Source organism: Salvelinus sp. IW2-2015, linkage group LG5, assembly GCF_002910315.2.
Source record: "Salvelinus sp. IW2-2015 linkage group LG5, ASM291031v2, whole genome shotgun sequence".
NCBI lineage: Eukaryota > Metazoa > Chordata > Actinopteri > Salmoniformes > Salmonidae > Salvelinus > Salvelinus sp. IW2-2015.
Genome location: NC_036844.1, coordinates 11,928,048 through 11,947,246, shown reverse-complemented (window position 1 = coordinate 11,947,246; position 19,199 = coordinate 11,928,048). Strand labels below are relative to the sequence as shown.

General features: G+C 43.0%; 1 pseudogene; it reads left to right on the top strand.

The window, feature by feature from the left end:
- LOC111963917 (synaptic vesicle glycoprotein 2C-like) overlaps nucleotides 1-19,199 on the top strand; it is a 79,205-nt pseudogene that overhangs the window by 47,351 nt on the left and 12,655 nt on the right.

Sequence of the window (19,199 nt, the reverse complement as noted above, 5' to 3'; positions counted from 1 at the left end):
TAATGGGACTGATGGACAGCCAGCACGCCAAACTGCACATACATTCATCTTTGTGGATGAAGCTGGTTACAACCTGGCAAAAAAACGCCGCAGGGTAAGAAATGTGATTGGACAGAGAGCAACCGTGGATGTCCCAGGCCAGAGAGCGCTAACATCACCATGGTGCAGCACATGGTCCAATGACCGTTTGCTGTTACACAAACCACTCATTGGCCCCTACAATTCAGAGAGGCTCATTTCTTTTCTGGATGACCTGCATAATCAACTTGTGCCAGCTGAGGAGAGGGGGGCAATAAACTCCCCTACCTTCATTGCTGGTGTGGGATAATGTGGCATTCCACCACTCTGCTGCAGTCAGACTGGCTTGCTGCACATCCCAGGATGTCAGTTATATTCCTACCTCCATACTCCCCCTTCCTAAACCCCATAGAGGAGTTTTTCTCTGCGTGGAGGTGGAAGGTTTTATGACCACCATCCACATGATCAGATGTCCTCACTGGACATGAATGCGGGGTGTGAAGACATTTCTCCTGAAGACTGCCAGGGTTGGATTAGACTTCCAGAAACACTATCCAAGATGCATCACCAGAAGACATAAGATGTGATGTTGATGAGAACTTGTGGCCAATGAGGAGAGAGGGAGAACTAGAACCCTCACAGTACTGTACAGTATGAGTGATTATACTACATGTTTGATGAGAACTAGAACCCTCACAGTACTGTACAGTATGAGTGATTATACTACATGTTGATGAAACTAACCCTCACAGTACTGTACAGTATGAGTGATTAAACTATACATGTTGATGAGAACTAGAACCCGTCACGTAAGCAATGAGTGTTATACTATACATGTTGATGAGAACTAGAATCCTCACAGTACTGTACAGTATGAGTGATTATACTACATGTTGATGAGAACTAGAGACCTCACAGTACTGTACAGTATGAGTGTTATACTATACATGTTGATGAGAACTAGAACCCTCACAGTACTTGTGACAGTGTGAGTGATATATACTCTACAGTGTTGATGAGAACTAGAACCCTCACAGTTACTGTACAGTATGAGTGTTATACTATAACATGTTGATGAGAACTAGAAACCTTCACAGTACTGTACAGTATGAGTGATATATATACTATACATGTTGATGAGAACTAGAATCCTCACAGTACTGTACAGTATGAGTGATTATACTATATACATGTTGATGAGAACTAGAAACCTCACAGACTGTACAGTATGAGTGATTATACATATACATGTTGATGATAACTAGAACCCTCACAGTACTGTACAGTATGAGTGATTATATACTACATGTTGATGAGAACTAGAACCCTCACAGTACTGTACAGTATGAGTGTTATACTATACATGTTGGATGAAACTAAACCCTCACAGTACTGTACAGTATGAGTGATTATACTCTACAGGTGATGAGAACTAGAACCCTCACAGTACCTGTACAGTATGAGTGTTATTTACTATACATGTTGATGAGAAACTAGAACCTCACAGTACTGTACAGTATGAAGTGATTATACTCTACAGGTTGATGAGAAACTAGAACCTCACAGTACTGTACAGTATGAGTGTTTACTATACATGTTGTGAGAACTAGAACCTTCACAGTACTGTACAGTATGAGTGATATACTATACATGTTGATGAGAACTAGAATCCTCACAGTACTGTACAGTATGAGTGTTATACTATACATGTTGATGAGAACTAGAATCCCTCCACAGTACTGTACAGTATGAGTGATTATACTATACATGTTGATTAGATAACTAGAACCCTCACAGTACTGTACAGTATGAGTGATTTACTACAGTTGATGAGAACTAGAACCCTCACATACTGTACAGTATGAGTGTTATACTATACATGTTGATGAGAACTAAACCCTCACAGTACTGTACAGTATGAGTGATTATACTCTACAGAGTTGATGAAACTAGAACCTCACAGTACTGTACAGTATGAGTGTTATACTATACATGTTGATGAGAACTAGAACCCTCACAGTACTGTTACAGTATGATGTAATACTCTACAGTGTTGATGAGAACTAGAACCCTCACACGTACTGTACAGTATGAGTGTTATACTATACATGTTGATGAGAACTAGAACCCTCACCCAGTACTGTACAGTATGAGTGTTATACTCTACATGTTGATGAGAACTAGAATCCTCACAGTACTGTACAGTAATGAGTGTATATGACAATATAACATAGTGATTATACTCTACATGTTGATGAGAACTAGAACCCTCACAGTACTGTACAGTATGAGTGATTATACTATACATGTTGATGTTGTTTTTTGTAATTATTATTTCAGCCCTGGAATTTCTGGAATTTTTTTGTTTCAACTTTTTTATTTTTCACAAGTAAATTACTATTTGCGAAGATATAGAACAAATAAAGGCTATTGAAACAAATTGCTGCATTTCTGATTCATTCTTGTTACATATACTTTACTACAGTCAATAAAGTGATAAGGTGCTATTCTTATTCTATAATGAAATACTGATTTATGTGAAAATCATTCAATCTTCAAAGAGAAGTTCACCATTTATGTAATGCTCCCTATTAGTGTTTTGTAGGTCAGTGTGTTATGAGTGACAACGTATGCTTTCTGAGTGAGAACTGTTGCCAGTGTTATGGTTGAACAATCTTTTTTTGAGACATGTATGAAGTGTTTTGGTGGTTTGAGTGAGTTTTGGAGGTGAGATTAGCTGTTTGGCCAAGATGCATGTTGGTAATGCAGACTGACGAGTTTTGAAAAAGTGGCTTCAGTATTGACCGATGCTTGTTAGCGTTTGAAGAAAACTGTAAACAAGAAAATAGAGACATTGATACTACATACAGACTTTTGCAAAATGGAAAAAAAGGTCTGCAAAAAGATGAATGACCAGATGATATATAGAGACTTTGACAGAATATATGCCCTTTGCTCTTAGCTAATACACTCTCTGCACGATTAGCTGGTGATTGTTGCACATGATTATTCATAGCCTGTCCTGGCTCTCCGGTGGGTTTACATTAAAAGTAACTGTAATTGAATCTGAGACAGCCTGTTTTAACCTCAGGGGATTCATAAATCATGGGACTGTTTCTAAAGCAGGGTTTCACTTGGACAGAGCAACACAATAGATTTACACTCAGCTGTGTGTGCATGTGTGTGCGTGTGTGTAAGCCTGTGTGTGTTGTGTGCACGTGTGTGTTCGTGCGTGTGTATCATAGACTTCACCTTACTGCAGCTCCACTCTACCAGACCTACTTATCGTCAACATGTTCTATCTAATACAATACCTGTCTTTTATTTCCATGTCGATTTAACGACTCTTCTCTCCTCTCTTCAATAGCCACCAGCTGGTGGTTTCCACTACTTGTCAGAGGAATGGTACCTACTACCATTTCACTAGAATTGCTACACTTACAGGTAGCTTATACTCACTTCCACTCTATTCTCAATAAGACAGAAGAAAGAAAAAGTAACTTTCAGATTCACAAGACAAGTCTCCATTTTGTTCCCTTCCCAAACAAACCCATCAATAGAGACCCTAACAACAAAAGCAGCAGAAATAGACAGATCAACAGTGGTGGAAAAAGTACCCAATGATACTTGAGGAAAAATCGATATATACCTTAAAAAAAAAAACGACTCACGTATAAGTGAGTCACCCAGTAAAATACTACTTGAGTAAAAGTATTTGGTTTTAAATATACTCAAGTATCAAAAGTAAATATAATTTGCAGAAATATTGCCGTGGTAACTATTCTAATGAAAGGAGAGACTTTTAGAATTCTTCAAAACAATTATTTAATTACTGCAGTCATGGAGCTTGTCAACGACCTGCCCGTAGGTGATTCGTGGAGAGCCCAACCACCAGGAATAAGCCACAGCATTTTATAGCAAAGTCCATCCTCCTGGATGTTCATGACAAACAACTGATGTGGGGAATGGGTCAATAGGTTAGAATTTGTATGAAAGAAATTAATAATTCACAGTAGACAGTATCTGCTGTGAAGACTGTTCTAAATGTAAGGAAACCAGGGTTTTCCCCCCCCAAAACGAGGTTCCTCTCAACCCGAGCCATCTCTCCCTGGTACCTTCCATTACACAAACACCAATTCAACATGCTTCAAGAGGGCCACCATTGTTCCTGTTCCCAAGAAAGCTAAGGTAACTGAGCTAAATGACTATCGCCCCGTAGCACTCACTTCCGTCATCATTTGAATGCTTGAGAGACTAGTCAAGGACCATATCACCTCCACCCTACCTGACACCCTAGACTCACTCCAATTTGCTTACCGCCCCAATAGGTCACAGACGACGCAAACGCAATCACACTGCACACTGCACACTGCCCTAACCCATCTGGACAAGAGGAATACCTATGTGAGAATGCTGTTCATCGACTACAGCTCAGCATTTCAAATCAAATTGATTTATATATCAAATCAAATCAAATTTATTTATATAGCCCTTCGTACATCAGCTGATATCTCAAATGCTGTACAGAAACCCCAGCCTAAAACCCCAAACAGCAAGCAATGCAGGTGTAGAAGCACGGTGGCTAGGAAAACTCCCTAGAAAGGCCAAAACCTAGGAAGAAACCTAGAGAGGAACCAGGCTATGAGGGTGGCCAGTCCTCTTCTGGCTGTGCCGGGTGGAGATCTATATACAGAACATGGCCAAGATGTTCAAATGTCATAAATGACCAGCATGTCAAATAATAATGAATCAACAGTAATTATCGAGGTGCAGCAGTCAGCACCTTCAGGAGTAAAGTCAGTTGGCTTTTTTTAGCCAACGTCCGGTGAAAACAGTAAGGGTCTCCATAGGCAGGCGAACAGTAGAAACTGGACAGACAGCAAGGCCAGGTGGACTGGGACAGCAAGGATCCATCATGCCAGGCAGATCTGACGCATGGTTCTAGGGCTCAGTCCTCCGAGCAGAGAGGAAAGGAAAGAGAGAGAGAAGGAGAGAATTAAGAGAGCATACTTAAAATTCACACAGAACCCCGGATAAGACCGAGAAGTCCTCCAGATATAACAAACTGACCTAAGCCCCCGACAACGATTAACTCCTGCCAGCAAAATACATGGAGGCTTAGACAGGAGGGTCAGGAACACTGTGCGCCCATCCATGATACCCCGGACAGGGCAAACAGGCAGGATATACACACCCCACCCACTTTGCCAAGCACAGCCCTCTACACCACTAGAGGATATTCTTCAACCACCAACTTAACCAACCTGAGACGAGGCGAGTATAGCCACAAAGATCTCCGCCACGGCACAACCCAACGGGGTGGGGCGCCACACCCAGACAGGAAGACCACGTCAGTGACTCAACCCACTTCAAGTGACGCATCCCTCCAAGGGACGGCATGGAAGAGCACCAGTAAGCCAGTGACCGCCCCTGTAATAGGGTTAGAGGCAGAGAATCCAGTGGAGAGAGCGGGAACCGGCTAGGGAGAGACAGCAAGGGCGGTTCGTTGCTCCATGCTTTCTGTTACACCTTCACACTCCTGGGCCAGACTACACTCAATCATAGGACCTACTGCAGAGATGAGTCTTCCAATAAAGACTTAACCTCTCTGCGGTACGAATGAGACGTTAGCGTCCCACCTCTTCAACAGCCAGTGAAAGTGCAGGGCGCCAAATTCAAAACAACAGAAATCCCATAATTAAAATTCCTCAAACATACATGTATTTTACACCATTTTAAAGATACACTTGTTGTAAATCCAGCCACAGTGTCCGATTTCAAAAAAGCTTTTCGACAAAAGCAAACCAAACGATTATGTTAGGTGAGTGCCTATTCACAGAATAACACAGCCATTTTCCAGCCAAAGAGAGGATTCACAAAAAGCAGAAATATAGATAAAATTAATCACTAACCTTTGATGATCTTCATCAGATGATACTCATAGAACTTCTTTTTACACAATACATCTATGTTTTGTTCGGTAAAGTTCATATTTATCCAGAAATCTGAGTTTAGATTGGCGCCTTATGTTCAGAAGTCACAAAACATCCTTTGATTTTGCAGAGAGCCACATCAATTTACAGGAATACTCATAATAAACATTGCTAAAAGATACAACAGTTATGCATGGACTTTTAGATGCACTTCTCCTTAATGCAACCGCTGTGTCAGATTTCAAAAAAGCTTTACGGAAAAAGCAAACCATGCAATAATCTGAGTCGGCGCTCAGAGCCCAATCAAGACACAAATATAGCCATCATATTATGCATATTATGGTCCTAAAACTGAACCTTGAGGAACACCGAAATTTACAGTTGATTTGTCAGAGGACAAACCATTCACAGAGACAAACTGATATCTTTCCGACAGATAAGATATCAACCAGGCCAGAACTTGTCCGTGTAGACCAATTTGGTTTTCCAATCTCTCCAAAAGAATGTGGTGATCGATGGTATCAAAAGCAGCACTAAGGTCTAGGAGCACGTGGACAGATGCAGAGCCTCGGTCTGACGCCATTAAAAGGTCATTTACCACCTTCACGAGTGCAGTCTCAGTGCTATGATGGGGTCTAAAACCAGACTGAAGCATTTCGTATACATTGTTTGTCTTCAGGAAGGCAGTGAGTTGCTGCGCAACAGCTTTTTCTAAAATTTTTGAGAGGAATGGGAGATTCGATATAGGCCGATACTTTTTTATATTTTCTGGGTCAAAGTTTGGCTTTTTCAAGAGAGGCTTTATTACTGCCACTTTTAGTGAGTTTGGTACACATCCGGTGGATAGAGAGCCGTTTATTATGTTCAACATAGGAGGGCCAAGCACAGGAAGCAGCTCTTTCAGTAGTTTAGTTGGAATAGGGTCCAGAATGCAGCGTGAAGGTTTAGAGGCCATGATTCTTTTCATCATTTAACACCATAGTACCCTCCAAACTCGTCATTAAGCTCGAGACCCTGGGTCTCGACCCCGCCCTGTGCAACTGGGTCCTGGACTTCCTGACGGGCCGCCCCCAGGTGTTGAGGGTAGGAAACAACATCTCCACCCCGCTGATCCTCTACACTGGGGCCCCACAAGGGTGTGTTCTCAGCCCCCTCCTGTACTCCCTGTTCACCCATGACTGCGTGGCCATGCATGCCTCCAACTCAATCATCAAGTTTGCAGATGACACTACAGTGGTAGGCTTGATTACCAACAACGACGAGACGGCCTACAGGGAGGAGGTGAGGGCCCTCGGAGTGTGGTGTCAGGAAAATAACCTTACACTCAATGTCAACAAAACAAAGGAGATTATCGTGGACTTCAGGAAACAGCAGAGGGAGCAGCCCCCTATCCACATCGACGGGACAGTAGTGGAGAAGGTGGAACGTTTTAAGTTCCTCGGCGTACACATCACGGACAAACTGAAATGGTACCCACCACACAGACAGCGTGGTGAAGAAGGCGCAGCAGAGCCTCTTCAACCTCAGGAGGCTGAAGAAATTCAGCTTGTCACCAAAAACGCTCACAAACTTTTACAGATGCACAATCGAGAGCATCCTGTCGTGCTGTATCACAGCCTGGTACAGTAACTGCTCCGCCCACAACCGTAAGACTCTCCAGAGGGTAGTGAGGTCTGCACAACGCATCACCGGGGGAAAACTACCTTCCCTCCAGGACACCTACACCACCTGATGTCACAGGAAGGCCAAAAAGATCATCAAGGACAACAACCACCCGAGCTACTGCCTGTTCACCCCGCTATCATCCAGAAGGCGAGGTCAGTACAGGTGCATCAAAGCTGGGACCGAGAGACTGAAAAACAGCTTCCAGCATAAGGCCATCAGACTGTTGAATGGCCATCAGACTGTTGAACAGCCATCACTAACATTGAGTGGCTGCTGCCAACATACTGACTCAATCTCTAGCCACTTTAGTAATAAAAAATTGGACATCGTAAATGTATCACTAGCCACTTTAAACAATGCAACTTTAAATAATGTTTACATACCTTACATTACTCATCTCATATGTATATTCTGTACTCTATACCATCTACTGCATCTTGCCTATGCCGTTCGGCCATCGCTTATCCATATATTTTTATGTACATATTCTTATTCATTCCTTTACACTTATGTATATAAGGTAGTTGTTTTTATACACTCCGACATAATTTACAAACAAAGCATTTGTGTTTCGTGAGTCCTCCAGATCAGAGGCAGTAGGGATGACCAGGGATGTTCTCTTGATAAGTACGTAAATTGGACCATTTTCCTGTCCTGCTAAGCATTCAAAATGCAACAAGTACTTTTGGGTATCAGGGAAAATGTATGGAGTAAAATGGACATTATTTTCTTTAGGAATGTAGTGAAGTAAAAGTAGTTAAAAATATGAATCGTAAAGTACAGATACCCCAAAAAACGACTTTAGTAGTACTTTACAGTAGTTTTACCAAAGTACTTTACACCTCTGCGGATAAATAGCAATCTATTAATAGTTTGATGTCTGTCGTACTGTGTTGCCAATGGGACCAGATGAAAGGCTGTTTGGCTGCTAAACTGGCATGGCGCATGACTTGATATGTGCCTCATCGTCTTCTCTCTACCTCTCATCTCTCTCTCTCTCTGTGCTCCTCTAGTCTCTTCTGTCCATCGACGTTGGTCTCAGAGACGTGCGTACTCCGTTTCCTCCTAGGAATGTCTCATTACTCTCTCGTATGTCATCGTAGCTACGATGTGTCCATAGTCGACATCTCTGTCTCCTCTCTGTCTCGTGCTGTCTCATCTCTCCTGTCATCTCCCGGTCGGAATGACATCCCCTGGGCTGACCGATCCGGCGGTCTCTCTCTAAGCTCTCGTCTCTCTCTAGCACCTCATCACTAACACATCGTCATCCTCTCAATACTCTCTTGTGATGTCGTCTCTCTCTCTCTCCTCACTCTCTCTCTCTCTGTCTCTCTCTCTCTCGTCGTTCTCTCTCTGTCTTCTCTCTGTCTCTCTCTCTCTCAATTCAATTCAATTCAAAGGCTTTATTTGGCATGGGGAACATGTGATTACATTGCCAAAGCAAGTGAGGTAGATTTATGATACAAAGTGAAATAAACAATACAAATTAACAGTAAACATTACACATACAAGTTCAAAACAATAAAGACATTACAAATGTTATATGTATATATATACAGTGTTGTAACAATTACAAATGGTTAAAGCACACAAGTTGTTCTTCACTGGGTTGCCCTTTTCTGTGTGGCCACACAGGTCACAAATCTTGCTGCTGTGATGGCACTACTGGTGGAATTTCTCCCAGTAGATATGGGAGTTTATCAAAATTGGATTTGTTTCGAATTCTTTGTGGATCTGTGTAATCTGAGGGAAATATGTCTCTCTAATATGGTCATAGCATTGGCAGGAGGTTAGGAAGTGCACCCACATTTGTGGGCAGTGGTGCACATTAGCCTGTCTTCTTTTGAGAGCCAGGTCTGCCTCCGGCGGCCTTTCTCAATAGCAGGCTATGCTCACCTGAGTCTGTACATAGTCAAGCTTTCCTTAAGTTTGGGTCAGTCACAGTGGTCAGGTATTCTTGCCACTGGTTACTCTCTGTTTAGCGCCAAATAGCATTCAGTTTGCTCTGTTTTTTTGATTCTTTCCAATGTGTCAAGTAATTATCTGTTTTGTTTCTCATGATTTGGTTGGGTCTAATTGTGTTGCTGTCTGGGGCTCTGTGGGGTGTGTGTGTTTGTGAACAGAGCCCTAGGACCAGCTTGCTTAGGGGACTCTTCTCTAGGTTAATCTCTCTGTAGGTGATGGCTTTGTTATGGAAGGTTGGGAATCGCTTCCTTTTAGGTGGTTGTAGAATTAACGGCTCTTTTCTGGATTTTGATAATTAGTGGGTATCGGCCTAATTCTGCTCTGCATGCATTTATTGGTGTTCTACGTTGTACACGGAGGATATTTTTGCAGAATTCTGCATGCAGAGTCTCAATTTGGTGTTTGTCCCATATTTTGTAAATCTTGGTTGGTGAGCGGACCCCAGACCTCACAACCATAAAGGGCAATGGGCTCTACGACTGATTCAAAGTATTTTTAGCCAGATCCTAATTGGTTGAAATTTATGTTGCTTTTGATGGCATCTTGCCTCTCAGATCCTCTGTCTCTCTCTCTCTCTGTCTCTCTCTCTCTCTCTCTGTCTCTCTCTCTCTCTCTCTCTGTCTCTCTCTTCCAGACTCAATCCCATTGCGTTAGATGAGAGCAGCCATGTTTCCCGAACTGCTCACACAAACACACATACAACACCAATGACCGGACAAAAAGGACAAAAGGGGCACTCCAAAAATGGACCCTACGTTTCGCAGTTAATTTGTCCATATAGTGCTGACTATATTTCCCATGTCCCCGTGCAGGATTGGTGGGGCTTTGCCCATCGTGTTCCCCTACTTTGCTGAGTTCCTGGCGGGGAGAAGAGAGGAGAGCACCTGAGCTGGCTCTGCATGTTCTGGATGATAGGAGGATCTACGCCTCAGCCATGGCTTGCTCATCATACCACACTACGGTGAGTGACTGACAAGCCCTGTCCTCCTATCAGGTGCAGGATTATCTGAGTGACTCACTTAGTTCACCAATAATAACCGTTCTAAGGCAAGTTACATTTGTCGCATGTGATTGACATTAGCAACTTAGGCCTGAACGGGCTGCAACCCGTATCCTAGAATGGACAAGTATATTTAACAGCAACCAAAGCTAGAGAAGAGGGAAGCAAGAGAGAAAGAGAGGGATCCAAGAAAGAAAGGACAGAATAGAGGAGAGAGGGCCAACAGTTAGAAAAGAAGAAGGAGAGACGGAGGGGAATGAAAAGAGGAAAAGGGGAAAAGGAAGGAAAGAAAAAGCAGGAGGGAAGGAGAGGTGGATAAGTGAGATGATTTATGTGGGCGGTGTCAGGGATATTTAAAGGGTGAAGGAAAAACAGAGCGAGGAGGGAGGGACGGAGGGTGATCGAGGGGGGGGGGGGGTGATCGATAAAGAAAAACAGAGCGGAGAGACAGGGGGAGAGAGAGAGAGAAGGGACGAGGAGAACGTGAACAGGAAAAAGAAAGACTGGTGAAGAGAGAGAAAAGGAGAGCAAATGAAGGATAGAGACGAAGGGGGGGGCGGGGTGATTGAAGAGGTGTGGTGAATGCATGGTGGTGTATGCAATGTGGTGGGTGTGGGTGTAGGCAGGTGTAGAATTTTCAGTGAAGTCATTGATTTACTATAAAAGACTGTTGAGGACAGAAGATAAAAAAGCACTCGTCATAAAACACACGACATGTCTTCACACACACGCACGCACCGCACACCGTTAACACCTTGGTCTCTCTGTGTGTAGCAGCCGTGTGTGTGTGTGTGTGTGTGAAGCAGCCGTGTGTGTGTCGTAGGTTCCGCCGCAGTGGACTCTTCATTGACTGCTGCTAGCCAGAGGCTGCAGGACTCCTCTTCCTGGAAAACCTCAGTGTCTGTGTGTGTATGTGTGTTTGCGTGTGTGTATGTTTGCATGTGTGTTTGCTGAATTAAGTTGAGGGGCGTGGCGTAACCTCACAGCCGTAATGTTTTGTACGTGAAGTGTGTCTGTGAGGAGCTGTGCATGTCTGTGGTTACTGTGTACTGTACACTCGAATTGCAAATCTAATCAAGGTTTATTTGTCATGTACACAGATTAGCAGATGTTAAAGGAGTAGTTCACTATTTTACAACATGATGTTAGATGGTTCCTGACCCTGAAGGTAGTTTATGGGCCAGGAGAAACTGTAATCCATGGTTCAGTCTTCTCTAAAGTGACGGTGGGCATGTTATCTTAAAAATATATATAATTTCCAAACCACCTGAAGTCAACTCCATATTTGGTTTGATGATACCTAAAGGTGATTTTTTTTGTTTTTTTCTAATATATATTTTTTACATGTACCCATCACTTCGATAGATTTTTGGCTAGCGGTGGCTAAAGTTAGCTGAAGTTTGTCATGGCTGATTAAAGAAAAACTGAAACCCCCCGACCCCCAATATTAGAAACAGGTCAATTTGACTCCCCCAATAATATAATATGATGAGTTTGATTGGAAAAACATCCCCACTGTTAAGTGGCAGGCAGCTAATGGCTTTATGTGGCTTTGCACCACAGTGACTCAGTTTCTAATTTTATGAGGAGGCAGCCTGCCCAATGTATTGCTTTGGTCTGCAGTGACAGTTCAACAGCACGCACTACGCTCTCTCTTTCTCTTTGTGGTGTTTGCTGAGGAGAGGTAGCGCAGCTATATTCACGAGCGCTCCAATGTATAAATGTTTTGAGAGTTTCCAAACGAGTAAAAGTTCATGAACATTTCATAAATGTATTCCTATGTTGTTGTTTAACTAGCAAACTATTGCTGATGAGATAAGATTGTGTAAAAAACTGTTTTATACCGAGTGACCCAATGCTAAGTTGGCTATTTTAGCTAGGCTACCATTAGCTAGCTAGCTAAGCTAGCACCAAAGCACAGATGGAAGAATGAGCCAGATGTTTCACTGGATGTATACATCTGAAGCATCTGGCCAGCATTTCCACTCATCACCAAATTTGGTGATGAGAGGAAGACCAGTGGCCAACAGTGGGAGAAGGTGGAGCGAGATGGATTTTGCCCGACATTCTGCTACTTTTCTCATCAATGAAACATTTGATCTCAACACAGTGTTCTGTCCCAAAACTAGCATATGTTATGAACAGAGTGGACTAAGTTTTGTAGACTTTACCCTTTGCCAAAGTTTTAAGAAATGGCATTTTTTAGAAAGAGTGCAAGGGCGAATTGGGTTATTGCACACACGCACATCACAGAGTAGGTGTTTCCTGACAGAAATATGTGAATACATGCTAGAATGTGACAATATGATCTCACTAGCTCGTGCTTGGCTCTGCCTACCTCTTTGCTTGTTCTGCCCACTATGATTAATTTGCTCCCATTGGAAATGACAGGCTGTGGTCTATCTTGGGTTGGTAATAAACATCTTTGACCAAAGCCAGCACAGTATCTGGATCTTCCCCTTTTCCTTTTCAATTGCAGTTTCAGATAAGCAGCACTCAAAGGGTCAGTGTTCACCCTAGTGAAAAGGTAGCTAGTGCCCTTCATGCCAAAGAGGAGAAAAATGCAGGACAAATATTTTTGGTGAGAGTGCAGAGGGCTGTAAGCTACACTGTACAATTCATAATAAACAGGTACTATGTAGTCGGATTGCTAGCTATACCCATTACCAGACATTAAATCATTAATTTAGCTTATAAAAGTACAATTGAATTCATGTTAATAAGCGAACACCATCATTGTTAAGGCCAGCCATTATTGTCATATGATAATTGTAGATGATCATATGATTATGACTGGGCTCAAAGTGAGTGAGAGAGAGCAATATAGTGAGTGAGAGAGAGAGAGCAATATAGTGAGAGAGAGAGAGAAGTAATAGTGAGAGAGAGAGGAGAGCAATATAGTGAGTGAGAGAGCGCAATAATAGTGAGTTGAGTGAGAGAGAGCAATATAGTGAGTGAGAGAGAGAGAGAAATATAGTGAGTGAGAGAGAGAGCAATATAGTGAGTGAGAGAGAGAGAGAGCAATATAGTGAGAGAGAGAGAGAGAGAGCAATATAGTGAGAGAGAGAGAGCAATATAGTGAGTGAGAGAGAGAGCACCGTCCGTGTTGAAGCAGGGAGAGGATGAACAGGTTATCAGGTGAGAATTTGAGTTATAAAGCACTATCAGTTCAATATCTCATCTTTACTGACAGTAGCCCAAGTAAGTGCTATAACAAAACAGTTGTTGCCTGCATTCTGATTTCATTTGGTTGTCATGGAGGTTGAAGACGTGGCTGCGCTCAACAATGACACAAAACAGATAAATTGGTTACCAATGTAATTACAACAGTAAAAAGTCATTTTTGGTCATACCTGTGGTATACGGTCTGATATACCCCAGCTTTCAGCCAATCAGCATTCAGGGCTCGAACCACCCGGTTTATAATGACTGTTATTGATTGTGTATGTTTGTTGAATGACAATGAGTTTCTTCTATGTATTTTTGAAGTCTATTGCTTGAGCATTACGCCATACGCTTGACCCATATTAAAGAGCTATACACTATATATACAAAAGTATGTGGACACCCCTTCAAATTACGGATGTGGCTATTTCAGCCACACCCGTTGCTGACAGGTGTATAAAATCAAGCACAAAGCCATGCAATCTCCATAGACAAACATTGGCAGTAGAATGGCCTTACTGAAGAGCTCAGTGACTTTCAATGTGGCACTGTCATAGGATGCCACCTTTCCAACAAGTCAGTTTGTGAAATTTCTGCCCTGCTAGAGCTGCCCCGGTCAACTGTAAGTGGTATAATTTTGTGAAGTGGAAACGTCTAGGAGAAACAACGGTTCAGCCGCAAAGTGGTAGGCCACACAAGCTCACAGAACAGAACCGCTGAGTGCTGATACACCTAGCACGTAAAGATCATCTGTCCTTTTTTGCAACACTCCAAACTGCTTCTGGAAGGAACATCAGCACAATAACTGTTCATTGGGAGCTTCATTAAATGGGTTTCCATGGCCAAGCAGCCACACACAAGCCTAAGATTGCCATGTGCAAAGCCAAGCGTTGGCTGAAGTGGTGTAAAGCTTGCCGCCATTGAACTCTGGAGCAGTGGAAATGCTGGAGTGAATCTGGGTTTGGCAGATGACAGGAGAACGCTACCTGCTCGAATGCATAGTGCCAACTGTAAAGTTTGGGGGAGGAGGAAAAATGGTCTGGGGCTGTTTTTCATGGTTTGAGATAGGTTGCCTTGTTCCAGTGAAAGGAAATCTTAACGTCACAGCATACAATGACATACTAGACGATTCTGTGCCTCCAACTTTCAAATCAAATCAAATGTTATTGGTCACATACACATGGTTAGCAGATGTTATTGCGAGTGTAGCGAAATGCTTATGCTTCTACTATAGATCCAACAATACAGCAGTATCTAACAGGTAATATCTAACAATTCCACAACAAACCCTAATACACACCATCTAGTAAAGGAATGGGATGAGGATATATAAGTATAAAATATATGGATGAGCACTGACAGAGCGGCTAAGATGCAATAGATAGTAAAGAATAGATAGTGAAGGATACAGTATACAGTATATACATATGAGATGAGTAATGCGAGATATGTAAACATTCTTAAAATGGCATTATTAAAGTGACTAGTGTTCCATTTATTAAAGTGGCCAATGATATCAAGTCTGTAGGTAGGCAGCCGCCTCTCTGTGCTGGTGTTGGCTGTTTAACAATCTGATGGCCTTGAGATAAAAGCTGTTTTTCAATCTCTCTGTCCCAGCTTTGATGCACCTGTACTGACCTTGCCTTCTGGATGATAGCGGGGTGAACAGGTAGTGGCTCGGGTGGTTTTTGTCCTTGATTATCTTTTTTGCCTTCCTGTGACATCGGGTGTTGTAGGTGTCCTGGAGGTAAGGTCGTTTGCCCCCGTTGATGCGTTGTGCAGACCACACCACCCTCTGGAGAGCCCTGCGGTTGTGGGTGGTGCAGTTGCCGTACCAGGCGGTGATACAGCCCGACAGGATGCTCTCAAATGTGCACCTGTAAAAGTTAGTGAGGGTTTTTGGTGTCAAGCCTTCTTCACCACACTGTCTGTGTGCGTGGACCATTTCAGTTTGTCGATGATATGTACACCGAGGAACTTAAAACTTTTCACCTTCTCCACTGCTGTCCCGTCGATGTGGACAGGGCATTGCTCCCTTTGCTGTTTCCTGAAGTCCATGATAATTTCTTTTGTTTTGCTGACATTGAGTGAGAGGATATTTTCCTGACACCACACTCCAAGGGCCCTCACCTCCTCCCTGTAAGGCTGTCTCGTCGTTGTTGGTAATCAAGCCTACCACTGTAGTGTCGTCTGCAAACTTGATGATTGAGTTGGATGCGTGCATGGCCACGCAGTTGTGGGTGAACAGGGAGTACAGGAGAGGGCTGAGAACGCACCCTTGTGGGGCCCCAGTGTTGAGGATGAGCATTGGATAGACCTATGCACGGGCACTTCCTGTTTTACTTTCTGCCTAAAGGAGGGGAGCAACAAGATGGAGTCATGGTCAGATTTGCAAAAAGGAGGGTGGGGGAGGGCCTTGTATGCATCGCGGAAGTTCGAGTATCAGTGGTTGAGCATGTTACTCGCTCGTGAACTGCAATCGATATGCTGATACAATTTGCGAACAAGGCTACCTAAATTCTATGTCCCTAGCTAGCCATGTCTCCGTGAAATGGAGTATGTTACAATCACAGATAACTCTTTGGAAAGCAACTCTTGCCCTAATTTTGTCGACTTTGTTAACTAGGGACTGGACATTAGCGAGTAATATACTCGGAAGTGGTGGGTGGTGTGCGCTTTGTGGCAATAGTTTGGGGAAGGCCCTTTCCTGTTTCAGCATGACAATGCCCCCATCCACAAAGCGAGGTCCATACAGAAATTGCTTGGTGAGATCTGCGTGGAAGAACTTGACTGGCCTGCACAGAGCCCTGACCTCAACCTCATCAAAAACCTTTGGGATGAATTGGAACGCTGACTGCGAGCCAAGCCTAATCGCCCAGCATCAGTGCCCGACCTCACTAATGCTCTTGTGGCTGAATGGAGTGGAGAGAGGAAGCTGTTATAGCAGCAAAGGGAGGACACTCCATATGAATGCCCAGGATTTTAGAATGAGATGTTCGACGAGCAGGTATCCACATACTTTTGGTCATGTAGTGTAGTTTGACTGTCACTGAAATATTTTATGAATTAACACTGCAATTAAATTGTGTAACCAACTAAAAAGTTTGTGGACTCAGATTCCCTCGACTCATTTTAAGTTAATTGGGTATAAGAAATTAGTTATTCAAGACCATGTACTAGCCAAGCGTAATGCTGGGTACATAATAGAATAATAGTTTTCGACATGTAAATGTAGTTAAATAAGGGTTGTGGTGGTGACTTTCTGAACTGTTAAGAGTAAGAACACAGTTTAAGGTAATATAGAAAAATATTGGTGTTTCCATTGTGATTGTAGTATATTGACCAATTTATCAGCACATTTTATGATGTATTTTCACTTCAAAATTAACCAGAAATAACAATTTCACAGCTTTTTAATGTTTTTTTATCTCTCATGTGGGGCATGGGAGATCCGGCTGCATACTGTACCGCCGGATCCCCCTACAGCGGTGTTGACAACGGAAACTCATTGACCCTAATCCCCCCTAAATCCAACACAAAGTTACACCCTTGAACTAAACCACGGATTACAGTTTCTCCTGTAGACTACTTTCAGGGCGAGGAACCTTCTAACATCAAGTTGTAAAATAGTGAACTACTCCTTTAAAGCAGATAGAAGCGAAATGCTTGTGTTTCTAGCTCCAGCTGTACAGTAAATGTCTAACATACTAATACAAAGAATATACAGTACCAGTCAAAAGTTTGGACACAGCTACTCATTCAAGGATTTTTCTTTATTTGTACTATTTTCTACATTGTAGAATAATAGTGAAGACATCAAAACTATGGAATAACAAATATGGAATCATGTTGTAACCAAAAAAGTATTAAACAAGTCAAAATATATTTTAGATTTTAGATTCTTCAAAGTAGCCAACCTTTGCCTGGATGACAGCTTTGCACACTCTTGGCATTCTCTCAACCAGCTTCATGTAAAGAGCTTTTTTTTGTTTTAAAAGCCCAATGTTGTGTTTTGAGACAGGCTTGAAAAAGCTAAGTAGCCAGTAGGCAGAGGGTAGCATAATTTTCCTGATTCTCTGTTATAATGCTATTGGAATAATGATGCATTTTTTTGTTTTGTAAAGTGATTTCTTGCGTCAAACAACACAATAACATTTCAGTCACCTCCTTGTCTGAAGGACAAGTGGATAAACAGGTTAAGGGCCTCCCAAGTGGCGCAGCAATCTAAGGCATCGCAGGGCTAAAGGCGTTACTACAGTCCTGGATTCGATCCCAGGCAGTGTCACAACCGGACGTGAACGGGAGTCCCATAAGGGCGGCACACAATTGGCCCAGCATCGTCCGGGTTATCGGAGGGTTGGCCGGGGGGGCTTTACTTGGCTCATCGCGCTCTAGCGACTCCTTGTGGTGGGCCGGGCGTCTGCAGGCTGACCTCGGTTGTCAGTTCGAACGGTGTTTCGACTGACACATTGGTGCAGCTGGCTTCCGGGTTAAGCGTGCGGGTGTTAAGAAGCGCCGTTTGGCGTGTCATGTTTCGGAGGACGTATGATCCGTCCTTCACCTCCCAAGCCCATTGGGGAGTTGCAGCGATGAGACAAGATCGAAATTGGGGAGAAAAAGGAGGTAAAAAAAATATAATAATAATAATAATAACTTAAAGCGGGTACAGCCTTAGTGTTCACAGTAAGCGTGCGCTGGAAGTTGCACAGAATTTTCACAACGTTCAAGTTTGCGCTCAGCAGACCTGAAATTTGCTCAGTGATTTAACATTGGTCGTGGGCAATGCGCTGAGACCAAGGATACTGCAGGTGTGTATGTGTGTGTGGTGTGACATTGCGTTATTCTGCATAGCGTAGCTCAATAAATCTTGCTGTGTGTGTGTGCGCGCGGATGCCTGTACGTGTGCATATGTGTGTGTGAGTCAGTCAGCCATACCCTCCAGTCCATTATAATTCTCCTAATGAGATTTGTACTGGTAGAATCTAACACATCCCCATGGGATACACACACACACACACACACACACACACACACACACACACACACACACACACACACACACACACACACACACACACACACACACAGGGAACACGCGTGAGTGCTGCTGTACTCTCTCCTATACGCAACCTCGATTAAAGAGATGGTTACAACAAGCAACGCCAGGAAACTGCAACGCCAGACGCTCACTGGACGTCAGTATTGTACTGACATTGACGGTAAAATCAACCAGCCCATGTCTGCTTGCTGTGGAGTGTCTTTTATTTACCCATTTTCATCATAAACTCGATCTCATGCAAGAAGTTTGGCAGCGGCATGACTCACACGTACACGAAGGAAACTCAATACTCCCCAGACAATTTTATGTTGCTGTCGGCCTAACATTCCTTCCTGTAAGAGAGAATAATAGATACAGAGAAGAAAAGACAGAGGAATCAAAGAAAAAGAAGGGA